Source organism: Rattus norvegicus, chromosome 1, assembly GCF_036323735.1.
Source record: "Rattus norvegicus strain BN/NHsdMcwi chromosome 1, GRCr8, whole genome shotgun sequence".
Classification (NCBI taxonomy): Eukaryota; Metazoa; Chordata; class Mammalia; order Rodentia; family Muridae; genus Rattus; species Rattus norvegicus.
In genome coordinates this window covers 239,068,102-239,095,756 of record NC_086019.1, presented here as the reverse complement: position 1 = coordinate 239,095,756, position 27,655 = coordinate 239,068,102, and positions in this window count along the sequence as shown.

The window sequence follows — 27,655 nt, the reverse complement described above, 5'->3', positions numbered from 1 at the left end:
TCCCTCCCGTGCAAAAGCCGGCGTGGCTGTTTATAAGTTTGTATAAACACAGGTCCTTGATGATGAGTCTCACAGGTCTTACTTGGGCATCCATTCTCCCAAGAAAATTCACTGCAGAGGCAACCTCAGAGTCCTGGAGACTTAAGCTGCGGGGTTAGCTTTCTGTGTTTGGGTCCTCCCAAGTGCTTTTGTTTTCTCAAGCTTGTTTCACATGGATTTCATCCCCTTTCGGCCTCTACCAGCCTCCTTCTGATTATGTCCACATGTATTGTGTCGTTTCTTTTATGTAGGAGCTCCAGTAAAACTCAGAAACCGTGACCCACTGGCTCTGGAGCCATTTTACGTTTAAAGGGACAAGGGCCGTTAGAATCTTATCTCTTTAAATAGGACCCAAACATTTTGTGCACATTCACTTTTAGCAGACCCTCACCCTCTTGAATTCATTAGGAAGGCCAAGTTCCAGGGCAGATCTCACCTAATCTCAGCAGGCAGTTGCACTCCAGAGTACAACCAGAAGGGCTTGTTAGTGATCTAATGACAGACTTTGTATCTGTTGACTCATGCTAATCATTAATAGTCTCTTCCTGCTGCCTAAGTTTGGACTGCAGACTTGGTGGTCGTCTAGTTTAGTCTTTCTTTTTGTTTCCAGGATTTTCTATCAACCTTTCCCTGACGTCAATTTCTAATCAAAACTCTCTACTGTTGGGATGCTAACAGCTCCCACATTACATTCTCTGGGTGGTGTTCAAATGCCATGGAGAGGACAACTCTCAGATAGTGTATTTTTTCAGTTGATATTTTATTATTGAAAATAGATTTTTTCATACAATATATTCTGATCATGATTTCCCCTTCTCCAACTCCTTCCAGATCCTCCCCATCTACCCAAATCCTTGCCCATTCTTTCTCTTTCTCATTGGAAAACAAACAAGCAACTAAAAAAGTAAACTTAGATAAGATAAGATAAAATAAAATAAAATAAAAATGAACTAGAACAGGAATATAAAAATTGAAAAAATGTCAAAGGTACGAGAAACATGCAGACACAAAAGTATACATAGTCACACGCAAAGAAATCCCATAAAAATACAAAATAAAACTATCTATCAGATGTGTAGTTGGTAAAAATCTTTTCCCATTCAGTAGCCTGCCACCTAATCCTTTGCCATTCAGAAGGCTTTCAGTTTGATGAGGTCCCAACCTTTTTATTGGATATTTTCTTTATTTACATTTCAAATGTTATCCACTTTCCCAGTTTCCCCTCCAGAAACATGCTCATCCACTCTCTCCCACCTCCCTGCCCTGGCATTTCCCTACACTGGGGCATTGAGCCTTCACAGGACCAAGGACCTCTCCTCCCATTGATGCCTGACAAGGCCATCCTCTGCTACATGTGTGGCTGAAGTCATGGGTCTCTCCATGTGTACTCTTTGGTTGGTGGTTTAATCCCTGGGAGCTCTGGGGCATCTGGTTGGCTGCTATTGTTGTTCTTCCCACCCATCTATCCACTTCCTCTAGCTTCCCTACCTTGGCATTCCCCTACATTGGGGCATCAAGCCTTCACAGGACCAAGGACCTCTCCTCCCATTGATGCCTGACAAGGCCATCCTCTGCTACATATGCAGCTGGAGCCATGGTTCTCTCCATGTGTACTCTTTGGTTGGTGGTTTAGTCCCTGGGAGATCTGGGGCATCTGGTTGGTTGATATTGTTGTTCTTCCTAGTGTATCTTGTAGGAATCCATTCTATTGTCCTTGTTTTCCTCTGGGAAAGGGGAAGGGGAAGAAATTTCTGAATTCACACATGGTGATAACTGTCTCTTTAAATCCCTATATCCTCCTAATTGTTATCTTTGTTTCTACAACAAAAATCAACAGGTTATTGGTCTTAGAGTGTAAGCCCTTGGCTCAGTTCCTAAGGCATGGCCTCTCTTGTTTCTTGGGTTTGCTGCCTAAGTGCCCATATGACTGTAGACTCAGACAGCGTGATGAGAATGCTGCTTTCATTGACACACTTTGTGCTCTTGGCCAAAATCCCAACCTCAGCGTGCCCTTACCTCAGCGTGCCTTTACCATCAGGACTATAGCATCAGACTATATACCACAGACCTGTGGGGCCCCAACACACAGTGTACATAGCATGATCTCATTAGCATTCTCCATTTCTGCTGTATGAGTTTTTATGAAAACCATCTTCAGGCATTGGAGAGATCTTTCAGCAGTTAAAAGCACTGCCTACTGTTGCAAAGGACCCAGGTTTGATTCCCAGCGTCTATATGGTGATGCGCAACCTTCTGTAACACCGGAACCAGGGGATACAGCATTCTCTTCTGTCCTCCATGTGGGACACAGTCACACATGTAGACGAAATACCCACACACACGAAAATAATACATAATTATTTTTAATCTTCAAATGTCACTGTTGCCATATTCCTTGTTAAATACTCTCCTCCTTGCTTCCCTGGAAGGGGAATGTAGGCCTCCTAGTTCTCATAACATGGTGTGGTACAAAGTCTCAATTTGATGGTAACAGTTCAGAAGTAGTTGCTATGATTAGAAGTCTGCTACTAGTTATAAAACCCCAATTTCCTGTTTTTTTCCTTTGAGTGCTTATTATTTATTGTTTGGTTAAATTTTTTAGACTGTTTTATTTTATGCGTATGGTGTTTTTCGTGTGTACACATGTGCCTGCTGACCATGGAGGTTGGAACAATAACATGTGACTTCTTAATAAGTTTAAAAAAACTTATTTAAAACTTCTGTTGATGATTATGTCATTGTTTATTTAACACTTATGATATTTTTTACAATTGTGGGTGTTAAATAGTAGGGAAAAATAGTGAAATGTCTCATTTTCTTGATAGCATCAAACAGGTATATTGAAATCCCATTAGTTTAAGGCTGGGGATGGAAAATCATGAGTTTGAGGTCAGGGTTGGCTACAAAGTAAGTTAAAAATTAGCTGGGGTTACATAGGAGACTTTGTCTGAAAACATATACACACACACATGCATATTCACACACATACACACATGAATATACACACTCACAGATACACATATACACTTACCCGTATACACATGTACATTCATACATATACATTCACACCATGCATCCACATACATTCATACATATATACTCTCACTAACATACACATACACACTCACATGGATACATGCGTACACTCACACACGCAAAATTCACTCCTACACACATTCACACACACTTTCATACACATTCACTAACATACATATACACACACATAAGACTTACGTATACTCATATACGCACACAGATACACACATACACACACACACACACACACACACACACACACACACACCACAGATGTCCTCAGAGTTTGTGTCTGAAAGTAGAGTTTGGCATCCCTGGGTGAAACCATGAGTCCTCTCAAGTGTTCCAGGCTCCAGACTTGAGCAGCTGGCAGAGCTGGCTCCATTATGGGCAGATGGTTTTATTATCAGACTGCTTTGATTTTGTACTAAGAGAGTCTTATTTTAAAAATAAGGCTTTGTATATAGTTTGTCAGTCCATAGAGACTGAAGCTGTCTTAAAACATCTGAGTGGAAAAGTTGCATCAGAGGAAAACATGAGCAGTTTCCTTATAAAACTTGTCTCCCTCACACGAGCTACAAAGACCTGGCATTAGCTGCTGTCAATGTTTGTTTCTTCTCTAGGAGAAAAGAGAAAGTAGATCAGCCTTGGAAAGTGTGTGTGTGTGTGTGTGTGTGTGTGTGTTTCAGATCACCATCGTTTTTCTTTTATATTTTTTGTGATAAATTATTTTTTCTATTTCAATGAAGAATTTTCCTACATTGTACTTGTGAGCTATTTAAAAGATGAATGGTTGAATTCAAGTGAATGATTAGAGCACTTTATTTCCCACACATTTCTTCAGTTGGCATGATTAACATATTGCTGTGATCACAGATGATATTATTCTGACACTCTCAACAATGAACATAGCATGACCGGTACAGTTCCCGAATGATTGATTTATAGTATTGACCCTACTTCGTGGCAGTCCTTTACACAAAGCCCTTTGACAGGCAGGTTCTCTGTTTAATACCTGTGCATCCATTACTTCTCTGGTGCTATGATAGGAACACCATAGCCAAAGCAATTTATAGAAGACAGCGTTTATCTTGTCTAAGAGTATTAGAGGGGAGGGCCCACAACGGCTGGGAGGCATGGCAGCAAGCATCCAGAACAGGAAGCTGAGAGGTCACATGATAAACTGCATACAAGAGCAGACCATAAATTGTGAGTGGGGTGGAGCAGTGAAGTCTACAGCCCAACCCCCCGTGATGGACTTCCTCCAGTAAGGATGCACCTCCCACAACCTTCCCAAACAGTTCCACTAACTTGGGACCAAATATTTAAATATCCAAGCCTATAGGGGAAATCTTATTTAAACCATTCCAACGTGTTAATTAATAACTTCAGTACTTAAGAGTAAGGAGCAGGGGTTACTTCCACTCCTCTTTTCTCTTGATAGAATTCCTGTTCATACCACTTCTACTTAATATTTCCTCTCACAGCCTACAGGAAAGTGGATAAATTATTGTCAAGAAATTGAAGTTATAATTGATAAAAGAAGGTGCAGTTTCATTCATCACATGGCTTCTTAGATGTCTCATTGGTGCAGTATGTGGGTTTGAGCCAGATTTGAGTAGAGAGTAGAGTCCATTTTCTTTGTATCATTTATGGTGAACCTCCCAAGTTAATCACAAAGTTAGTAAGGGTTGGGTATCAGTTGTGAGGTTGAAAATTAATACTAAATGTACGTATGTCCAGTAATAGATTAGATGTCCCAGATGAACTAAAAGAAAAGTAGAAAAAAGGACACAGAAAGCATTATAGTGACGTAAATGTCTGTTACCTTCAGCCTTTGGAAGATGCCTCAAATTGCAATGATGAATACATGCAGTTTTTCAATATCCTTCTCTCCCCTCCCTCTGCGTGTCTGTGTGTGCTATGTTCTAATTTGCTACTTTCTTCCTTTTCTTTGTCTCTCATTCACGTATCAACCTACCCCATTTTGACCAAAAATTAATATTCTGCTGTCCAGATCATATTTTTGTTATCTTTGTCTTTAACATCATTTGATTTTTCTATGGTATTTATCAGTCCTGACTTTTTATTCTTTCTAGATTTCTACAATGTTAATCTTACCTGTTTAGAGCTTGTCTCTGTTTCACTCTCCTATTTGGGCTGGCATTCAGGGTCTGAATTCCTCTTGTGTTCAAAAGTCCATGACTCCACACTTGTTCCTCTCCTTTCTGCTTACGCTTTTCCAGAGTTGTCACCATTAGGCCCACTCAGGTGCCATCGTTCTTCTGGTGGCTCTCAAGTCTCTCTCAGTTTCCTCACAAGACCTGCTCCTACACTCCATGTCTTCTCCTCCAACACATCAATCTTAGGCTGAACCACAGGCATTGGAAACTTGGTGTGTCTAAAATGAGTTATCCCTATTGCATTATGCAAATGCATTCATCTTCCTGTATCTCTAGTTATCTATTCCAAATCAATTAAACCTACCAATACCATCCTCAATTCAAAATGTGTTAGAGACTCTTTATGACCTACTCCAAAGCCATTCCTGACCTTTTCCTAGATGAGAGTGGTTTGATTTTATTTGGAGTATCTATGTCCAGTTGGAGAAGAGGTTGCAGACTGATTATTTAAATGTTAAATAAGTGGCAATCCCATTTATTTTTTTATTAGATACTAGCTTGCTCATGTTTTGCACTGACAAATTGTCATTTGACTCACTTTTAGTCCAGGAACAGTAATTCAAACCATTTTGTGGCCTCTTGAGGGTGGAGTCCTCTTTGCTGATCTTGGAAGCAAACACTTTTTCCTTGTTCCCCGTTTCTCTTTCATGTGAACACTTGATGCTTGGACTGTGACAGCTGGCTTAAGGCTGTGGGAAAAAAGTCTTTGGCCAAAAGCCAAAAATGTTGTGACAGTGTCCCGATCTCAGGATACAAAATGAAGATAGAGGCCACAGAGAGGACTCTGGCAGTCGGCTGGAAGGATAAGAACATCCAGGTGATAGAAAAAAATCTGAAAGATCCATGATGTTTCATCAGATTTCCTCTAAACAATCATGTTCATCTGACAAGGTTAGTGCCTCAGCCGACTGCTGTCAGAGCAGCTCCTTTAGCTGTGGGTAGCATTAGCTGCAGAGATTCATAACTGGAAAAGTCCCAAGAATATCCAACTGTTTGACTCCCAGACACAGTGATACATTGATGCCAACTGCCTCCCTCCACCTCCCAAGACTCATAAAACGTTTTGGAAAGTGGGCAAAAAGGATGTAAGAAGTAAAGGATGGGGTGTAGATTTCTGGAATGCTACCTTCTAGGGACGACATGACCATTGACTGCACTCTCGAGTTAACAGCAGCTGTCATTATCTTTCCAAGACTTTTGTAAGGTTGTGCCCATCAGTTTCCTGTCATGAAGAGACCAGGGACTCTCATGAACCCACATGTCACTGAGCATCTATGGGCGGTTGATGGTTGCTAGGGGAGGGGCAGACATTTTAATTGGTAAGTCACTCATGCACATGTAAACAACCTCTCTTGTATGTTCTTGTAAGTTACCCTGATAAAAGTCATTGGGTCATCAAGAAAAAAAATAACGTTGAAGGAGAAGTGGGAGGATTTGGGAAGGAAGGGATGATCTTTGGAAGTGGGAAGGGAATAAGAAATGGTGATGAGGAATGTTTCCCTTTTCAAACTTAGCTAGTGTTTACAATGTATCCAAGTGGAAATCTTCCCGTGACTTTAAGTGTCAAGATGATCCAAAGAAAACCATTTAAACAGGGAGCAGAATTCTGTGGCCTGAATTAGAATGCGCTGTGGTTGTGAAGAGGGTGATTTGTTAACTGGGAGATGAACTTCAAAGCAGTTTTTGAGAGACCCATTAAGTTGGGGGGATGTACTGAGGTGGGAGGTCAGCTGAACCTTGAACCAGTCTTTGTCAAGCAACCAGTGAGGACCATGTTGTTGGCTTACATCATGTATCAGCTCTGCTGGATGACATTGGCAGAAACAGTAGACACATTTCATGCTATGAGCATTACGCATAGTTTCAAAATCCTGGAAAACAGGCTGAGTTGCATTAATTAATATACTTTGATAGTGTGTTCCATTCTGCTTATGCACTTGGCCCTCCAGGCAGCCACGATCACTGGGCTGGAGTCACCAATACATGTGTTTCAGGGTAGGACCCCAGCTTTTAGACATAGGAAGCAAGACCTAGTCATTTTTCACATTCTACCCATGACTCCTCTTTGCAACATTAAGTTGCGTTCATTGTGAAGTGCTTGAGTCTCCCATTAGCCTTTGCTCAGTCTTACTTGCCTGAGATACCTTGCCACACCCTCAAGTCTTGATGTGACTAATCATATACTCAAACATAGAGTCTCGTTTTTCCCCACAAAACAGAGAGCCTAGAGCCATACACGGACAAGCCTTTGGCTGGTGGAATCTTTGGAGCACTAGGTACCCAGGAAGTGATGTTCAGGAAGATCTATATCTTAGTGATCTTGAGCATAGAGCATCTCTGTTCATGTTGCATGACTCATTAGGTTACTGACGAATCTGTTTCATGATGAGCTTACTAAACTAATATGGATGTAACTATTCATCTCCCTGGGATTCAGCCAGGGTCTGGCTAGGGAACAGATGTCACTCCAGTCTTTCTCATGTACCTCTTCTCCCTCCATGTAGCCTATGTGAATGTGATTCGATTCCTCTAGGCCTCGTCTCCTTCTAGTCACTCACAGAGAACAGTACATTTGAAAGGAAAGGGTAAAAAAAACTACCAGTTCCTTATAGTCAGCCTCAATCAGAGTCTCAGGCTCTTGTGGGTGTCAGATACATTTGGAAACACTTGCCATAAGAAAGGTTACCCACTTCTAACATCTGTCCATCCATCCATCCATCCATCCATCCATCCATCCATCCATCTATCCATCCATCTACCCACCCACCCATCCATCCATCCATCCACCCACCCATCATCCATTTATCTATCTATCTATCTATCTATCTATCTATCTATCTATCTATCTATCTATCTATCTATCTGGTTTTTGGAGGCAAGGTCTGATTTGGTAACCTTGGCTGGCATGAAACTTGCTATGTAAGCCAAGCTGGTCTTGAACTCAGAGGTCTACCTGCCTCTAACTTCCTAACTATCCTAATAGGAATCCCCATTCTTTCAAAACCTAAGGGAAAGTAGAGACTCAAAATAGTGTGGGGGGTTGAGGTGAGAGGCACATATGATAGAAGCAGACGGCATGGAGAAGAAAGATGCTAAAATATTTACTTGAGTGAAGCATAGGTGGGAAACATAAAATTCACTATCATGCAGCATAATCAGTTGGCACCTTTTGAATTTTGAATGTAAACCCAGTACGGTGTCAAGGACAGGGAAGAAACTAGAAGCAGACATATACTTCTTAAAGAATGTATGCTTTTGAAAACCAGATGTATACATGCAAAGTAATAAAAAGATCTCCAACCACCCTGAGAAGAGGTGTTGTCTGAGGCTTTAAGAGCTCCCTTGCTTCCCTGGCTTGTTTCTGCTTTGCTGTGAGAAATGGAAAGGAATGATGTAACTCTGCAGGTCAGGCCTCCAATCACCTTTCTGGTACTAATGAGAATAAAATTCCAACTATTCATATTAAGTGTTAGCAACCATAAATATAATTAAGCCTATTGAGAAATATTATATGACAAGAGACAGGCTTTTTTTTTTCTTTACTGCCTTTGAGCTGTAAAATCAAAAAAAGACTACCATAGCCCTACCATTAAAAAAAAGGCTTTCAGGGACTGCTGAGAACATCTGTCCTACTCTCTGCTTTTTAATTTTCCCCTAAGCTGAAGAGGGTGCTCTCAGTGGATTTGCTAACTGGCATGAGCTAAAGAGAGATCCAAGCACTCTAGGGAGCTAAGTAATTACCCTTGTTATTCTGACTCCAGTCATCGGTTTTGCACCTTGGTGCAGACAGCAAATTAAAGTGCAAAGGCTCCAGGTCCCAAACTGGAAACATCTCCAGGAGGAATAGTTTGAATGGAGAAGACAGACTTTGCATTTTTAATAACCTACTTTGGATTCCTAGAAATGCCAGTCATAAAATGATTGTGTCTGATGTCACTTCAGCACCAGGTCTTGGACAGAACCCAGTATTGGAGTTTAGTCATTCTGCCCACACATAGGCACACTGTAAATCTTACTTCACTCCATGCTGAGCTACTGCCCTGTACGGTCTTCCTTGCGTCTAAGTTTCACCAGACAACTGACCTCCAAGTAATCAATACACACTCAAGTAAAAGATGTAGTATTGTGTCTTATTTCTCACTTTAAGCCAAGTTTGTAATATAATTTTCTCAAACCCTTCTATTTTCTCCATCTTCGCTGGCATGACCCTTAATAAGATATTACTGGTGTCTTGACAGGTAGAAGCTAAAAACTCCACCAAGGCATCAAGCTCCTACAACTATGTGAGTCCCATTCGTTCTCTCAGCAGAGTTCTCTTACACACAACGTTGATTAATATCCTTTTAATGGATACTCTACTGTGTGCATGCATTAAAATTCAGTTTTTACTGGTTGAGGACTTCTGTGATTTTGACAACCTTATGGAGCCATCAACATGGCCAGGATAGAGAACAATGAATCTCCTCTTCTTGTGTTTCCTTACGCTGCTGCTGCTTTGCCAACTCTGGTCCTGGGCTACCACTTAGTTGTGCTTCATTTAGGGAGTTTTGCATTTATGTCAGTAATATAAATGGAAAAGGCAGTAGTGGCACTGTTATTCATACATCTTTCAAATAGTAATAAAACATGAGGTCCATTCATGTTGCTGAGTGCGTCAGTGTAACCCATTCCTTTTTATTACTTGAGTAATCATTGGCTTTATGTATCTATCCACTGACTTAGTATCTAAACATTGAGTGACGTAGCTATCCATTGACTTATGCATCTATGCATTGACTTACTGAGGAACATTTGACTTGTTCTAGTCATGGCTGATTAGGAATATTAGCACACGAATAAGCATTCATATGAAATTTTGTTTTTGTTAGTGTATATTCTTATTTCTATAGGATCAATATCTAGGAGTGGGACTGGTGGGTCATATGTTAAGTGTATGTAATTGCCAAACTTATTTCCATGTACCAGGAGTTACTACACCATGTATGTATGCATGTATTTCATCAATCCACATCTTAACCACTGTCCAGTCGTGGTCGGTTTACTTTTAGTTGTGAAGCATTTGCTTCTCATGGTATTCTGTAATTTAAGCACATGCGTTTTCAATAAACTATCAGAAAATTTCATATAAGATAATAGGGGGCAACAAAGGTAGAAGACAAAAGTATTTATACACATATATATGTTACATCTATACACACACAAACATATTCATAGTAAAATAAAAGTAAGGTATATATGACATTAGCAATCCTATTACTGCAATTAGTCCCTTGTAGCTGCTGTCTACATAATGTCAGTCTCCTCTTACTATACACCCTATACTCCATTTGCCTGTAACTTGCAAACCAAACTTCAGTTGACCGTAGTTCCAAACCAAACGGAAGCAGATTTTATTCATGGAGGTCCTAGGCTGTGCCTGTTTTGCATTGACTTTAATCAAGGAATACATGGCAAGAACGACACACCCTAGAGTTTCCTATATTCCAGACAGTTGTCCTTGCCTATGTTGTATAGTAACAGCCTGATTTCTCCTTGGTAATTAGGAATTTCCCCAGTCAGCCCAGTAGCTTTCTCTTGCTCTACTGATTTGGAAGCAAGAGGAATCCACAGTGACTACTTACGATGAGTGATTTACATTCCCTCTCCTTCTTTTTCTCCTCCTCCTTTCCTTATTCTCTGCCCCATCACAACCCTTCTGTCTTATCTTATTACCCAGGCTGTCTCCAAACTTCCTATAGAGCCCAGGTTGGCCCCAATCCTATAATTCTTCTGCATCAGGCTCAGTGGTGGTAACGGAGTGCTGGTATTGAAGTGTGCACCATCACACCAGGCACGAAGCCTCAACTTAATTTCAATATCACTGCTGTGTTCAAGGGACATTGGTGCATATTTTGGAATTAAGGTTTCTAGAACATCAGAGAATATTTGACACTGTGTCATAGGAAGTGGTGTCATTGTCATTGAGCGGTTGTTTAGATCTTCATATATCGGATGTCAATTCAAATTGTGTAAAGTCTTTTAAAGATCTTTGCCTCGGTCCTGGAAATTCCCACCTAATTGGCATTGAAAGGGGATCTTTACAAAGCTGCTCCAAGGCTGCTGCCTGGTCCCAGCGGCCTGGTGACCTGAGTCCAGTCACTGAATTTACATGAAGGTAGAAGAGGAGAACAGACCCCACAAAGTTGTCTGTGGACCTCCGTGTGCATGCTTCGGCATGGGCATGTATGTGTGTGTGAGCCTATCCCACTGATGCGACAAATCTAAATGGCTTTGAATGGGGGTGGTCTGGTCACAGCAATGAAGTCCATAAGCACATGCCTCACGTTCATAAGATGCATATCACTTGCTTGGAAAGAGTACCTTCATCCAAAGAGTTCTGTGCAAGACACTATGGTGATGGAAAGGTACTCTGGAAACAATACTGTACGTGGAGAAAGCAAATCTAAGCAGGGCATGCGCCTCAGCAAATCAAAACACTGTGCTCCCCTTAATAGCAATGGTTTTATATCATTCCTTTGTCATTGTGTAGCTGTCCCCTCACCCAGGGAAGGTACCATATTGAAAGCTTTTTTTTCTCTGTCGATAGTTTGACTAGTCAGTACTAGGGTTAGCCAGACCAGCCCTGGTAGGTGTAAGTAGCATCATAGCATGGACCCAGAGAATAAGAATGTGACTGTCTTAGGAGCCTGACCTCAGAACTCCTATCCTTCTTAGTATTTGTGTCTCCTTGAGCACTGGCTCTATCAGGCCTCTTTTTCTGATTATCCTCTTTTTGATATTCTCATCTCACAGTGTGGAGTATGAACTTGATACTTTCCTGGGATTTCTCCTTCTACAGAAAACTTGTACAATTCCCCCACCTCTCTCTCTCTCTCTCTCTCTCTCTCTCTCTCTCTCTCTCTCTCTCTCTCTCTCCCCTTCCTTTTCCTCCTCCTCCTCCTCCCCCTCCTCCTCCTCTTCTTCCTCCTCCTCTTCTTCTTCTCCTTCTTATTGTTTGTATTTTCAAGACAGAATCTCACTATGAAGATCTGGCTGTCCTGGAACATACTATGTAGACCAGGCTGGACTTGAACCCAGAGATCTGCTCACTTCTGCCTCCCAAGTGTTGGGATTAAATAATTGTGTTACCATGCCTGGTTCTAAGATAAAATCTTTGATTATAATCATAAATATGGTATTAAAACTTTGGTTTCACTTTGGCTTAACTACCACACATACTGTGAACCCTGGATTTCTAGACAGCAAAATAGGACAGAGAAAGCAGGGACTGGAAGCTCTGCTTCTAGAGCAGTAGAGAGAATGGATGGGTACAGATATACGTCATTTATAAAGGGAAGGCTAGTGCAGACATGCTGATAGCTTTCCATGACAGAAACCAATCAGAAGATATTGGAGAATGTTGAGTGTAAGATTCAGGTTTTGATCCTCAAAGCATCTCAATGAGAAAATGCACTCAGAACAGCTTCTGCCTGCCTGAGGTATTATTACAGCCTGTCCTGCCTCTGCCATCCCTAGAGTTCAACCTTGCTGAAACACTGATGCTTTTCCCTGTCTGTTGTACACAGTGGTTGTGAGTGTTTAATGGGGTTAAATAAAAATTTGTGCAAGGTGGATGTAAACGTAGGACAGTACGCGTTCCATTCTGGGGATCCCCTGTGGCCTTCTTTCTGAGTTCCACACATATCCATCTAAACACTCATTGGATGGATGTCCACAAGGAGATCTGGAAAACAATGCAGATAAAACTGTTCCAGCTTCCCTAGTCCCTCCTGGCAATTTATCTAACCATTTAATCCAGCTACTCCAGAGTAACTTGTCCAAACATCTCTGTGTCTTCTTCATATCCAAAGGATCACCAGTTTCTGTTGACTCGTTCTTGCATGGATCTCAAGTTGGTATAGCCATCGTGTGTTTTCTGGAGTACTGCAATTGTCTTTTATGCTGTCATTCTGTGTCCCTCTCCCTCTCCCTCTCTAATGTATCCTCAGAGGAAACACTGCCAAACCCATAGAGTTCTTTTTTAGGTATCGAGGTTTCTGAGAAGTCCTCCTGCCAATAAACACATGCTTTGCTTTTTTACTCAGCACAAGACTGGATCATTCTGGATCATCACCAATCTTGATTTCCCCTTTCTGTAGTCAATTAGATTAGGTAGATTCCGCTCTGTAGGATAAGGTATGCCAGTAGGCATTTTGTCAAAATAAACATTTTTTTTTTGGAAAATAAAAACAGACCTTGTCTTACGCTGAATTGCAATCTGTTGCCATCTGAGTTGTTCTGATAAGTAAGGGTTTAGTTTCAAAAACAATTCGGACGGCTACAAAAGTGGAAATGGTTTTAGCTTTCATCAAGGAGCCATTAACCTAGAACCAGGAAACAATATTTGTATTTGTTGGATAGAATAGATATATAGTAATTGAATGTCATTCTAAATGCACAGGCTTTCCAAATACAATGGGTATTTTGAGTTTGGAACAGAATCACCACTGTAGCCAGTTTGTGTTATACTAAGGAGGAAAGAGCAGGCAAAGCATTTTGCTTTGTAACTGCTTAGGTTTAAATCACATTTTAAAGTGGCACTGTACAGCCCCACAAGATCCATGTTTATTATAAAAAGAGCACGGTCATGGTCATGTTATAGTAGAGAAACATTGCAATCTTTTGCTTTAGCACGTGCTCAAAGTAATATTATCATTAATGAAACTAATTGACATCAGAGGTTTCCTAATTCGATGGACTGAGACAAGCAACATCTTTGACTCCTGCCAGAAATACAAACCTAATCGAAATCCTGAAGAAACATCAGACAGGACCAAATTGTCTGGCCTGTGCCCTTTAAAAATACCAGTGACACAAAGCACAACAATGACTAAGGAACCATTCCAGATTAAAGAAAATTGAACTACATACAGCTCATAGCCCAGGACCTTTTATTCATTTAAAGAACTTAATTGGACAGTTGGAAAGCACAGAATGAAGTTTACAGCTTAGGTAATGGTACTGCTTTAATATTAATTTCCTGGAGTGATATGTATTATGATTATTTCAAATAATGTAGGTATTTTTAGGGAATCCAAACTAATATACTTGGAGTTATTGTATATACTTAAACTTTATTTCAAACTGTGGGGGACAAAATACATCAGTGTGTGTACATATGCATACATACATGCACATACTGAGACAACACACAGAAGCAAATATAACAAAATATTAATATTTACTTAATCTGTATAAAAGATACATGGAAATCTTTGTATCTTCTACTAACGTACTTTAAATGTATATTTATGTCAAAAAATCAAGGAAAAGTAGGCTATCTTTATTACAATATTATAGATTTTTAGAAACATTGTCTCTTTGAGATTTTATCAGGGGCCTAAGAAATATTCTCTCTTGAAAACAGTCGTTCTCTTCTGACCTTCTGTAGTCAAACATAGTTTTTCTTTTGAAGCTAATGAGATGTTTCTCTTTAAGAAAGGGAGGGGACTCTTGCTATTTTGTATAATGATTTTATTTTTATCTTGATAGTTATATTTACAGAAAACTAGGATTCCATTTGACTTTGACACAAGGACCTTAGGTTTCTTGATAAATAAACTTATGGCCTTTGACAATGTTTGTATAATTTCCTTCCACAGGGTTTGCAGGTCACTTGCTGAAGAGTAAAAGATAAGGATGTAGAAATTGGCATTGTGTCTTCTTTCTGTTTATAGCAGAGCTAGAGGCCACACCCATGCTAAGTTAGCCACATTAGAAATCGGGCAGTTGATTAGAATATTACTGAACCATGAGTAATAAATCTAACTAGGAAGTTTGTTTCGGTGAATCCTGGTGGCTCAGGTGTAATTTCAGCTACTTTGAAGTCTAAAACAGAAGCATCACAAGTTTTAAAGTCTACTGTGAATTCAAGGCCAGCCTCAGCTACCGAGCCCCCGGCCTACAATAAAAATGAAGAAGAGATTTGTGGATAATGTTTGTTTGTTCATTTGTTTGTTTTATTTTTTTTTACAGTCCAGTCATTGCCCCCTCCTGGTCTGCCCTCCCAGAGTTCCTCCTCCCCCTTGTCTCAAAGAGGATGCCCTCAGCCCCTCACCCCACTACTATCCCTTGTCAGGCTTCCCCACCCTTGGGGTCCCAAGTCTCTTCAAGGTGAATTTTCTCTCACTGAGGCCAGATCAGTCAGTCCTCTGTTGTTTATGTGTCGGGGCCCTCACATCAGCCAGTGTGTGCTGCTGCCTGTTTGGTGACTCAGTGTTTGAGAGATCACAATGGTCCAAGTTAGTTGAGACTGCCGGTCTTCCTATGCGGTTGCTCTCCTCACCTTCTCCAGTCTTTCCCTAATTCAACCACAGGGGTTCCTGACTTCAGTCCATTGGTTGGGGGTGTAATTATCTGCATCTCAGTCTTGCTGGGCCTCTAGGAGTACAGCCATGTTAGGCTATAAGCACACCATAGCATCAGTAATGCTGTCCGTCCTGGAGCCTCCCAGATGGATCCCAAGTTGGGCAGGTCACTGGATCACCTTTCTCTCAGTCTCTTCTCTATTTTTGTCCCTGCAATTCTTTTAGAATAAAGTTTATTTTAGAGTGCTGGTTTAATGTGGGTGAAGTCCTCAATTAAATTCCCAGTCTCTCTCTTCTCTCTCTCCCTCACCCCACCCCACCCCTCACTCATACACACACACACACACACACACACACACACACACACAGCATACATGCAAACATGTACACACATGCACACATGTACACACACACACACAGAGCGAGCGAGCGAGCGAGAGAGAGAGAGAGAGAGAGAGAGAGAGAGAGAGAGAGAGAGCTTCTAGCATTTTATTGTTTGATGTGGTTGGAGGAGAAACCACGGGCTCTGAGACCAGATTGGCTTTAGTTTTAATCAGGACTCTGTTTTTCACTAGTCTAATGGCCCCAAGAATGATTAGTTGGCCCCAAGTCTAACAGCCTAGCTTCTTCATTGGAAAATGTAGAGAATTATTTCCAACTTAAAACATCGTGAAAAGACATTGATGGCAAATTGCCTCATGCAGACCTTTCGTTAACCAGTGTAAGCATAGTATACACAGCCTCCAAGCCTGCCATAGGCTTGCTTAACACAAGCCTGTCAGGAAGAATTATAAAGTCCTTAGCAACTAAGTCTTCAGAAAAGCCAAAATGTGGAACTAACCTGGATGCCCATCAATAGATAAACAAATAGATAAACAGAGAAAAATGTGTGTGTGTGTGTGTGTGTGTGTGTGTGTGTGTGTGTGTAAGGGAGGGAGGGAGAGAGAGAGAGAGAGAGAGAGAGAGAGAGAGAGAAGAGCATTATTTAGATTATTCCATTTAGCATTCTGATCTCCACCACCACCACCCACCCTCTCTCTTTCTCTCTCTCCTTCCCTTCTTTTTCCCTCCCCCTTTTATGGAAGGATGATTATTTAGGTTGAGGAAGGGGACCAATGGGAGGGATTAAACAAGGGATGGTTTCGGGCAGATAAAACAAAATACCATGACATATATGTAAGAGAATGTCACAAGGATACCTATTATATTTATATGTCAAGTTAAAAAAATTAATTAAAATATTTTTTAATTCCTTGCAAGAGTCATAATTTGGGTTCATTGAGAGCTGTGAACATTACATCTTTGATTTCTTGAAAATCTGGGCTCTCAGGAGGAAGTTTATGTATTACTTACAAATGTTGTAAAACTACTCGGCTTTGTAGGTACTTACAAAAGCACACTGGTTCTGACTTTTCTTCCTGCTATGAGACTGTCCCAGCCAGGCTGATTTTGTTTGGGCCTTTGTGGGAATGAAATGCTACGGAGAGGGATTGTGTGTGTTGAGACACTGAAGGGCAAAGGGAGGTTTTTATAGGGATCCACATGTTTCCTCTGCCCTCCCTCCCACTTTGAACATGACCTTCAATTGTCAGGCTTAACTCTCCTAGTTTTATTTGGCTCTTGAACCTAATTATAATGAGTGAAAGGCTCTAGGGCTTATCACAGATGAGGTGGTGAGCCGTTTTCAGAAATGTTGACTTCAAATAGACGTTTGTGGCTTAATATATCTGTGGCACCTAACAGCTGTGTGGCACTCCTAGGGAATTTAGTCCCCCATTGAGATTACTTGTCACAGAAAACAAGGTGTGTGTGTGTGGGGGGGTAGATGAGTGGGTGGGAACTCTAAGGTTTAAATTACACGCATAAATATTTATATAGACATGAAATACTGTGGTCAAGTATATGATATGGTATTATTTACACTTTGTATGGTGAAAGATGATTTTTTAAAAAAATTTTTGATAATATCATTCCCCAGAAGTATCTTATCACAAAAGAGTTTGAGTGGTTTCAATATCTTGTCTTATACCAATTTTCAGAGATGCCTATGGTCATTCTTCACTTGCCAAGTACACACGAAGCTGCTTAGAAATGACAGCAAAGACTGAAAAAATATAGCTTTCTCCCTCATATAACAACTTAATGTTTTTTTTTTGAAAGAGATACATTACTTTTATACATGCGCATCTGTGTGTGAATTTCCTTACACGAGTGCTCAGAGGACAGAAGTATCAAGGGTCCGGGAATTGGGAGTTCAGGTAGTTTGAACTTCCGACATAGATGCTAGGAACCGAACTCAGATCCTGTTCAAGGCCAGCGAGCACTGTTAGTGACTGAGCTGTATCACTATCCCAAGTCTTTAAGGGCAAATTAAAACATGCCAAGTGAAAACTGGATTACGAGAGAACTTTGAGGACACATTTTCTTTCCGTGGGTTACCGATATCAGACTTCATTTGTTGAAGATCTTGAATGGAGGGATGGAGGGGACATTCATGGGGGGAGATGAGTATTGAGGAATGGAAAGGAAGATATCTGTGTAAGCAATGAGTAGAGGATGATTAAATACTTCATATGTAAACTTTGTATATGTCATATACGCCACATTCAGCGTGAATTTTTTAAATTATTAAACTGTTTTAGAGCAACTTCAGATTTTTAGTAAATTAGGCAGGAGCTGAAATACACTTCACCGATAGTCTCCATGTAACTTCTTCATTCACACCTAAGTAGGTTCTCACTGGCTGCTGGATATACCCAACGGACCTACACTGATACATCTCTGTCTATAGTGAAAGCTCGTAGTTATTGTCGGAATTCAGTCTTTGCGCATTCATTCAGTTAGTGTTGGCAAGTGTGAGCTGTATATACATTTACCCTTTTATCCTCATATGGGGGACTTTCAGCGCTCTCAGAATGGACTGTCCATGCATCGCCTCTCCCACCTTCTTCCTGTCTAGCTTCCAGCCAACACTAGTCTAACGTTTCCAGAATGTAACCGGGTGGGAATCATACAGCATGTGACGTGTTTTAGATTAATTGATTTTATTTCATAAGGTGCGTTTCTGTTTTCCCCAGGTGGTTTCTGCGACTCAGTTACTCACCTTTTTCAGCCTCGAATACTATTTTATCGTCTAGCTGATCGATGGCTTATTTCTATTGAAAGATTCATTGATGGTTTCCAAGTTCAGGGCAACCATGAAAAAAATCTATAAGTTCTGTATACACATTTTTGAGTTTGTTTTATTGCTCAATACATTTGCACAACCATGGAGATGTGAGGTTGCTGGAACATATCTAAGTCTATTTGGATTTCTGTGGTTATGCTCAGTCCAGCTTCTTCTGGGATAGTTAAGTGATTTCTTATTGTCATCAACAATGGACAAGAGTTTCTCTTGTTTCGCAGCTCTGCAGCTATTTGCAGTTGTCAGTGTTTGGGACATGGGCCATGTTGCTAGATGTAATTGTATATCATATGGCTATTGTTGTTTGGAGGTGCTGGGAATTGGAGGCCTTGACTCTGCCAGGCATAGTTTTGCCACTGTGTAGAGAGAATATCTTGTATAATGTATCGATGCATCGTTTGTCAATTAAAAAAGAACATGGTCTATAGAAAAGGTAAAATAGAAGGTGGGGCATCCATGAGACAGAAAGGATTCTGGGATAGAGCAAGGCTAAGATTCACCTGGAAAGATGTGGCAAACAGATGCAGGATGCATTATACCTGAGCACAGGTAACCAGCCATGTGACAAAATATAGATTAGAATAAATGGGTTAATTTATCTAGTCAGATCTAGTCAGAGAAGAGCCTAGGTATATGGCTAAGGTATTTGGAAAATATCAAAATACGTTTTGAGCCTGAGTTTTGTCCCTGGGAGCATGGGGCTGGGACAAAAAACTACCACATAACATTTACATCACTGAGTCACAACCCCAGAATTCATTGCTTTGTTCTGAAATTCCCTAATGGTCTATGATGTTGAAAGGCTTTCATCATGTGTGTTTGCTGCCCTTGCAGTTTCTTTTGTTTTATGTTTTTGTTTTTGTTTTTTTTCTGTTAGATAGCTTTTCAGACTTTTGTCCATTTACCTGTCAGGTTATTCATTTTTTTAATTGTTGAATTCTAAGAAGTTTGTATAAGTTTTGAGTAAGTATGGTGGCACACTTTAATCCCAGTCCTTGGGAAGCAAGGGTTCAGAGATCTGTGAGCTCAAGGACAACCTGGCTTACACAGCAAGTTCTAGGCTAGACAAGAGTACATAGTGAGACAGTCTCTAGAAAAGGAACTTGTATATTTGTATAGTATTGATAATAGTCATTTGCTAAATCTGTGCTTTGAATAATTTTGCTACTCTCTGGCTGTCTACTTATCCTCTTATCATCGCATATGTTTTTGATGATAATGGAATTTAGCTCATCATCTATTTGTCTCATCTATTTCCCCTTTGCTGCTGTATCTAAAAGGCCATGACACACCAATCTATATATTTCTTGATTTTAATATTCCAGGCATTCTGTAGTTTCATATTTTACTTCCTTGTGCAATCCAGTCAGTCCTTCTGCCCTTGGCCCCTGAGGCTGGGATTATAGGTTTACAGTTCTGCTTTTACAGCTTTCACAGGAGTTGGTTTTGTGGTTTTCTGTATAATTTTTTTTAATAAACTGTTTTTCATATCCTCTTTAATATTCTGTTGGGAATCCTTACATTCTGGGGGGGGGGCTAATGTAAACAGTAACATGCCCTTACTTTCAGATTCTATTTATTCATTGTCTGTCTTTCAAAGAATGATTGATTTTTTTTTTAAAATTAACTTGTATCCTACCACCTTTCTGTAATTGGCAAGTAACCTCCATTTTAGCTGTGGAGTGCCGTTAGTTTGAATTTTCTGCCCTCATTACTGTGTCATTTGTGAACAAGCACTTTGTTCCTTTTTGGCAATTAACATGCTTTTAATTTCCTTGTCTTCTTGCAGAAGCTAGAGCTAGTGTGTTGCTAAGAAGACTGGCTAGAAGGACCAGGTTTACCTTCTTCTTGATGTTAGTGGGAAAGTTTTACATTTGCCTGCATTAAAGTCAGAATGTTAGTTATAAATATTTTTGTCATTGTTCTCTATCAAATTGAGAATGTATGCCGTTCTTAGTGGGGTTGTATCCTACAGACTCTACTGTAACTGACAAATAACTTCCATTTTATCTGGAGAGTGCTGTTAGCTTGAATTTTCTTATATTTTTAACAAGACTATGAATATTGGATTTTGTCAGATGCTTAATGCATAGCTACTGTCATACTCATGTGATTTCTCTGCCCTTAGCTTGGTAACATTGTCATGTTATGTTAAATGAGTTTTGAATATTAGACCAAGCCATACATAAATGTCTGTAGTATATAATTTCTTTCTTTGCATTTTTCTGGAATTGACTTTTTAATTTGCTGAGCATTTTCACATGTTCGTTGTTGAGGAATATTCATGTGTAGCTTTCTTTCCCTGTAATATTTTTGTTTGGTTTTGGCATTGGGATAATACGACCTTCATAAAATGGCCTAGAAATTATCAAATTTGTTGCTATCTTCTGGAAAATTTGTAAAAAATATACTCGATCTGTTTTTTAACCAGTATTAAAGCTCACCACTGAACCCACCTGGCCTGCTTTTTCTTTTTGTTAGGAACAATTACAACGGACTCATTTCTTTAAGTAAATACATGTCCTTGTGACTACCATGCCTGCTCAATGCAAAAATAGTGACTTGGTAAAATATTCACAAATTAGCATACGGATGTAGAGAATTGGACTAGAAATTTGTGTTTGACTCTCCCACACTAGATTCTGTTAGCCATTCATAGTCATTTCAGCTATCTTGCTAAGGATGTTAGGAAGTCATGTGACCCAGATCTGGCCAAGGAGATGTGAGAGTACTGTGGCTCAATTGGTTAGTGAAAAATTGTCCTTTTTTATTAGAAAAAGGTGATAAAAGTGGAGCGGGCCTGTCCTTGTCCTTGGGATGCTATCTTATTTAGGTGTCAGTTTACAACTGCTGTGACCTTCGTCTGGCCATGACAAAGCTCAGTGTTAGGTTGAGACTGATGCTGAGGATGACAGGATGATGTCAGTAAAAACACTGGAACCTGGGATAATCAGGGGCAGCAGCATGGAGGGCACAGCCTCATCCTATCTGCCCCTTCAGCCCTGAATTACACAACACTGTAATATGTCTCATCGTTTACAATTTGTTTTTTTTTATTATTTACAATAAACATGCAACATAATGTAAGTGTTCATGTTGTAGGTGTTTTATGTAAACATTTAAGCTTGTGTCAGAACCCAAGTTTCTCTCATTTTCTTTACTATTTTAATACTGCCTCTCACATGTAAATAGGTAACAGAAAAAAATGACATTAATAGCCATTATCAGTTTGCATATGCAGATGGTACTCTAGCTATATCTATTTTTCTTATACAAAAACATTCCACTTCTCCATGTTAGGAGTTTGGCTTCTAATATCTTGTTAAAAGGCGTGTAAATGTATTTAGGTAAGATGGAGAGGTTATGCCTAAATCTAAGCCATGTAGTTCTTCAAAAAATAGGTAATGACATGAATGGTACCAGCTCCTCTAAAAATGAAGCATGTGTTTCATGCACGGTTGTTAGGTATGAATTTATTGCCTATGTTAGCTACATTTTCATTGTTGTTGTTGTTGGTGGTGGTGTGACCAAAAAAGGAACTCAAAGACAATTCAGGGAAGGAAAGGTTTACTTTGGCTCTTGGTTTCAGAATTTTTTCCATCGTAGCATGAAAGGTGTGGCAGCTCATTCCATGACAGCAGAAGCAGATGACTTTGAGACAGACAGGAAGCAGTGTGTAGACCAGAGTCACCGGGATGGTGGCCTTCAAAGGCATGCCTCAGTGACCTGCTTCTCCTACCAGGCTGCAAACCTTCAAAACAGTGCCAGAACCTGAGACCAGGCGATCAAAAAAAGTGGGCTCGTAAGGGTGGGATGGAAGTCATTCTGTATACAAACACAACCGGGAGGAAGGGAAAAGATGCTCTTAGGTCAGAGGTGCTGAGATGAGGTCATCCTCAGCCATGGGAGACCCTAAATGCAACTTTAACATCGCCTTAAGATAAAAGACACAGGCACAACTAAGGGAAGAAAACCTTGTAAGAGCACAGTAGAGAATGAAGTTATGTAGTCCCTCCCAGACTGAAGAATATGTGAAGCCACCCAAACATGGAACCGGCAAATTGTTTATTCATGAAAAATTAGATGTTCTTAACCATGTATATTATACTGCTTCCCGACCCATAAGCGCTGGAAAGGGAAAGTCCTTTGGGTTACTATCTTACTTTTTTTTGTCCCACAATAATATTTTTATTAATTATTTGGACTTTCATGCAATGAAGCCCAATCGTGCTCACTTCCCATTTTATAGTGAATATGTTTTTTTTAAACAAGTGATTACTGGATACTTGCAAACTAAATGGGTGTTATCAAAATGAGATGGTAACTGCCTCCAGGAGTCAAGAATGCTCTTAAAAACATAAAGTGGGTAATTTTTGTTCTTGCTACTCTAGTTTCTGCCTCTGCTGGCATTTAGCGGGCAGGGTCTGACATGATAATATTCTATTTTCATGCTGATGCTAAAGCTATTGCAATTTGTTTCTAGTCATATCAAATATTTTGTTGACATCCCTTGGTAAGATCCCTTTGTGCGTGATGTGCACACTAGAGTCTCTTTATGGAAATCAATTGCTTATAACGCTAATTAGTGGACTGCATAAACTAAAGTTTGGATATTTTATGTTATAGCCTAGAAATACACACACACACACACACACACACACACACACACACACACAGTGTATAGCTAACAGAAAATCAAAAGGTGACACTATCTTTTTCTCTACATCATGCAAACTGGTTTGTTCTGTGAAATACAACACACAACCTAATAATTGAGTTTCAAAACCTATGGTTACTTTAACTGGGAAAAGCCAACCTCCAGGGTTTATGCCAGTGGAGAAAATACCCTGTCAAAATTCCATTTAAGTTTATCATTTTCAGAAACACTGAACTATTTTCAGAGTTGTTATATTAACTTACATCTATGAAGAATGGGTAAAAGACTTCATTGTTTCATTCCCTTCTTTTCAAGTGCTTAGAATATGTGTGTGTGTGTGTGTGTGTGTGTGTGTGTGTGTGTGTGTGCTATCATACCGTATGCAAATATTGTGCATTTAAATCTTTAACATTAATTAAAGCAACAGTTTCCAGTTCATTCGTTGTTTTTGATAAGCTTACTTTAAATTTTTTTCATAACATTTCATTGTAGTATACGTTACATATTAAGACTTCATTGTTGACAATAGTATGCTTCAAAGACTTTGGATAACTTTGTGATGGATCATTTAGCAGACTCCTGGACAAATCAACCTCCAGTTGCATCATGGGAGAAGATTCCAAGTGTTAGCATTACTGGGTCAAAGGCAATGACCATGTTTATAGTTTTTATTACATTTTTCTATTGTTCCTCAAAAATTTGTATCTAACATTTGTTGAATCTAAGTACTATATTTTTTTCCTGAGCAAAATCCAACTGAACAGAACATACAACCTCAGACATTCATGTTCTGTTTAATAAACATGGCTCTTAAATAGATTTCAAAATGTGTTTTCCATTCTCCATATTTAGCACTGTAAATGTAAACAGAAAGTCAAGGAAAGAATTCCCCCCCCCCTTAACACTGTATTAATTCATTTCACTTTAATACTTGTTTGCCTCACTGGGAAATGAAAACAATGCTGTATTAGAAGTGTTAAGTTCAAAGAAGGCTGAACTTTTAATGTTGTTCCTCGCCAATCATGCGTGACCACTCAACAGAGGTTTAAGTGTTAAATTTGGTCAACTGAGGCCAATGAAAATCACAGATTACTTTGAAAACTCCTTGAATCTGTTCAGCTCGTTTGCTACTAGGATATCAAACACCCAAGGTTGAAAAGATTATATTAAAGGAAGAAATGGTAACCAATTCCTGGACTCCACATCTGTCCCACATCCGGGAGAGATCGTGATTTCAGGGATCAACAGTCGGGTCTGGCGTGGTATGCTTCTAAAGCTCCTAGGTGACTGAAGTGTGCAGCTGGGGCTGAGATCCTCCTAGAACCATGCATCTCAACGACGGTCATGAGCCACTGGGATTACATACATTGAAATTCAAACCGATGAAATAGCATTAAAATTTCTTTCTTCGGTCGCAGCAGGCACAGCAGGCGTATACGTCAACTGTTCACTTGATACTTGTGGCTGCGTTGCTAGGAAGTTGAAAGCTTCACCATCATTATAGATAATCCTGTTAGGGTCTGGTCTTGATACACGTGAGATGAAGGAAAAGCGAATCCCAACGGTGACCGAGAAGTCTGCTTTCTCACTTTGTCAATTAAGGGCTATTTCATTCTGTGTACCTGTCAGGTGTTTGCCCTGGACTCAGTGTGTGACGGACGATGTGCTGGATTACTGCATCTGATTCAGTTGCTGCTCTCCTGACACTTGTTATGTCAATAAATAAATTTATTTAAAGAGTAATCATTTTATGAATACATGAGATAACACTACCATTTGTTTTAAATATAAAAAGATTGTTTTCACAAATGTTCAGTGTAGATCTCTCTCTCTCTCTCTCTCTCTCTCTCTCTCTCACACACACACACACACACACACACACACACACACAAATCCAGCTCTGATGAACTTTGGTTCTATTCCACAGAAGATTATAGCTAGGAAGGCGGGAAATTTGCTTCTTAGGTAAAGTGTTCGCTGCACAAGCATTGGGACTCCAGTTTGATAAAGCTAGGCATGATGGTATGTGCCACGAATCCCCATTCTCCGGACGCAGAGCCTAGAAGAGTCCTGGAATTTGTTGGCCATCATCCTAACCTGATTGGTGGGTCCCAGATGGCTGTGAGAGATCCATTCTTAAACACTAAGGTTCGTAGTCCCTGAAGAATGACACCTGAGTTTAACCTTTGGCCTCTATACACATGAGCACACAAAGCCATTTACACTTATCATACTTGTGTACGTGTGTGTGGGGGGGGGGAGAGGCAGAGACAGAGAATGGATGCCAAGATAATAGTTGTTAATGTTTCATCTCTCATCTATTTTAACTCAAGAGACAGTCTAGATGACAGAAAAGGCCAATATAAAAATCAAAGGCAGAGTAGTGAGTAGGTAGCAAGTCCTAAAGACGCACTCAAAGGCTTATCTCCGTTAAAGCTATGGGGCACGTGATCTAAGAGCCAGAATGAGGCATCTCTGAAAGATTCTTGGTGCTTATTGGCCAGGCATCCTAGCCTGATTGGTGGGTCCATCGCTGTGCTTAAGCTGCACGTCAACATACGTGCACCCAGGGGTGCCAGAGGAGTGGTGAGATAGTCTCTCTCTCTATTGGGTGAGATTAGCACTTGAGTTCTAGGCTACGTAAACCAACTTGCTCTCCAACATGTGAATGAGATCATCCGGTCAATAGGGCAAAAGACCGGGTAATAGATTTGCCTGCCACAGCTGGAATACCACCCTTCACCTGCCCTGGAACCTAGAAGTACTCCACTGTCCGTCTTGATTCTCAGGCCCTCAAGACAACCATGTCTTGGGACTACTTAGTTTTGAGAACTCTAACACCTCTGGCTTGCTGACTGAAGAACTTGTCTCTCGCCACTTTTACTTTCTCTTGAGGCTTCAGCCCTCTAAGGTTTTAGTTAGTTTGCCCTTACACCTTCCCAGGTTTTAACACATACGACTCAGACCAAAGTTCTGTTTGAAAATGTCTTTAGATTTACTTATGTGCTTAGTGCTTTACTTGCCTGTGTTTGTGTGCACCACGTGCATGCCGGGTACATGCAAATGTCAGAAGAGTTTGTGGGGTCACCTAGAAATAAAGCTATTGATTGTCGTGAGTCATCCTATGGATTCCGGGAACCAAACTCTGGTCCTCTGCAAGAGCAAGAAGAGCTCTTAATCATTGAGCTGTCTTCTCTCGAATGGCCCAGTCCAACACTCTTGAAGACAAAGCAGGAGATGAACTGTCTTGGAAAATCCCACATCCCATTCCATTCACACCTTTGGACTGCAGAGTCCAAAGTGTTTGGTTACTGATTGATCCTTCGTGGGCTTGATACTTCCCTCATTAGAATGGGTGCTTGTCAACAGGAGCCCAGGAGCCGTGCTCCCTGCTGAGAGCTCTACTCAGTTGTCCTCTGAGCACAGCTGGATGGTCAGCACCCTAAGTAGAACAATAGTCTTTAATTCTACTAGTGGGAGATTATTCAAAGTAATTTTGCATTCATTGGCTTGTTTAACCATTAGTGAAGTTCTGCAAGCAGATATCACTATTGTTCCAGCTTGTGACCTATCACACAATTACTTCTCTATGTCCACCTTTAACCTTTATCAGCCTTTATCACAAGAGCCATCGGAGGGCTCCCTTCCCTCTGTTTTATTAAGGTTTGCCCACTGGGAATCCCTAACAGGAGATCGGGGATGGGAGCTGAGTTAAGCCTTTCCCAGCCCTTCATTGTGTGTTGTTTGTGTTTGGACCTTCTTAAGTTCCCTACTATCCCCACCATTTAAGGGGTGGTACTAGTGTGCTATTTACAGGCTTGGTGTCCTTCACTGTGTGCTGTCTCCCTTGCGCTAAGCCCATCCTTTGTAAATAATCAGTTGGTTAAACCCTTATCTAACTACACTATTTCGAGAACCCATCCTTATCTCTCTGGTAACCTGAAAGCCGACTGTGTTACAGAAGTCCAATGAGGATAAGCAAGTTGCTCGAGATCAGAATGCCAAGATGCTGATAAGTGGATCTATTTCTAAGCCGGTTGCCTTAACTAACGTTGTGCACACACAGGAAAGAACGCAATGGTAGGAACAGTGCTTGATGGGTAAGCACATTGCCATCACAATCACAGAGGACTGGGCTTCAAACACTGGCTCCAGAACAAGCTAAAGAATAACCTGGAGTAAGTTACAGCACCTCCTAAGGACTCACTTC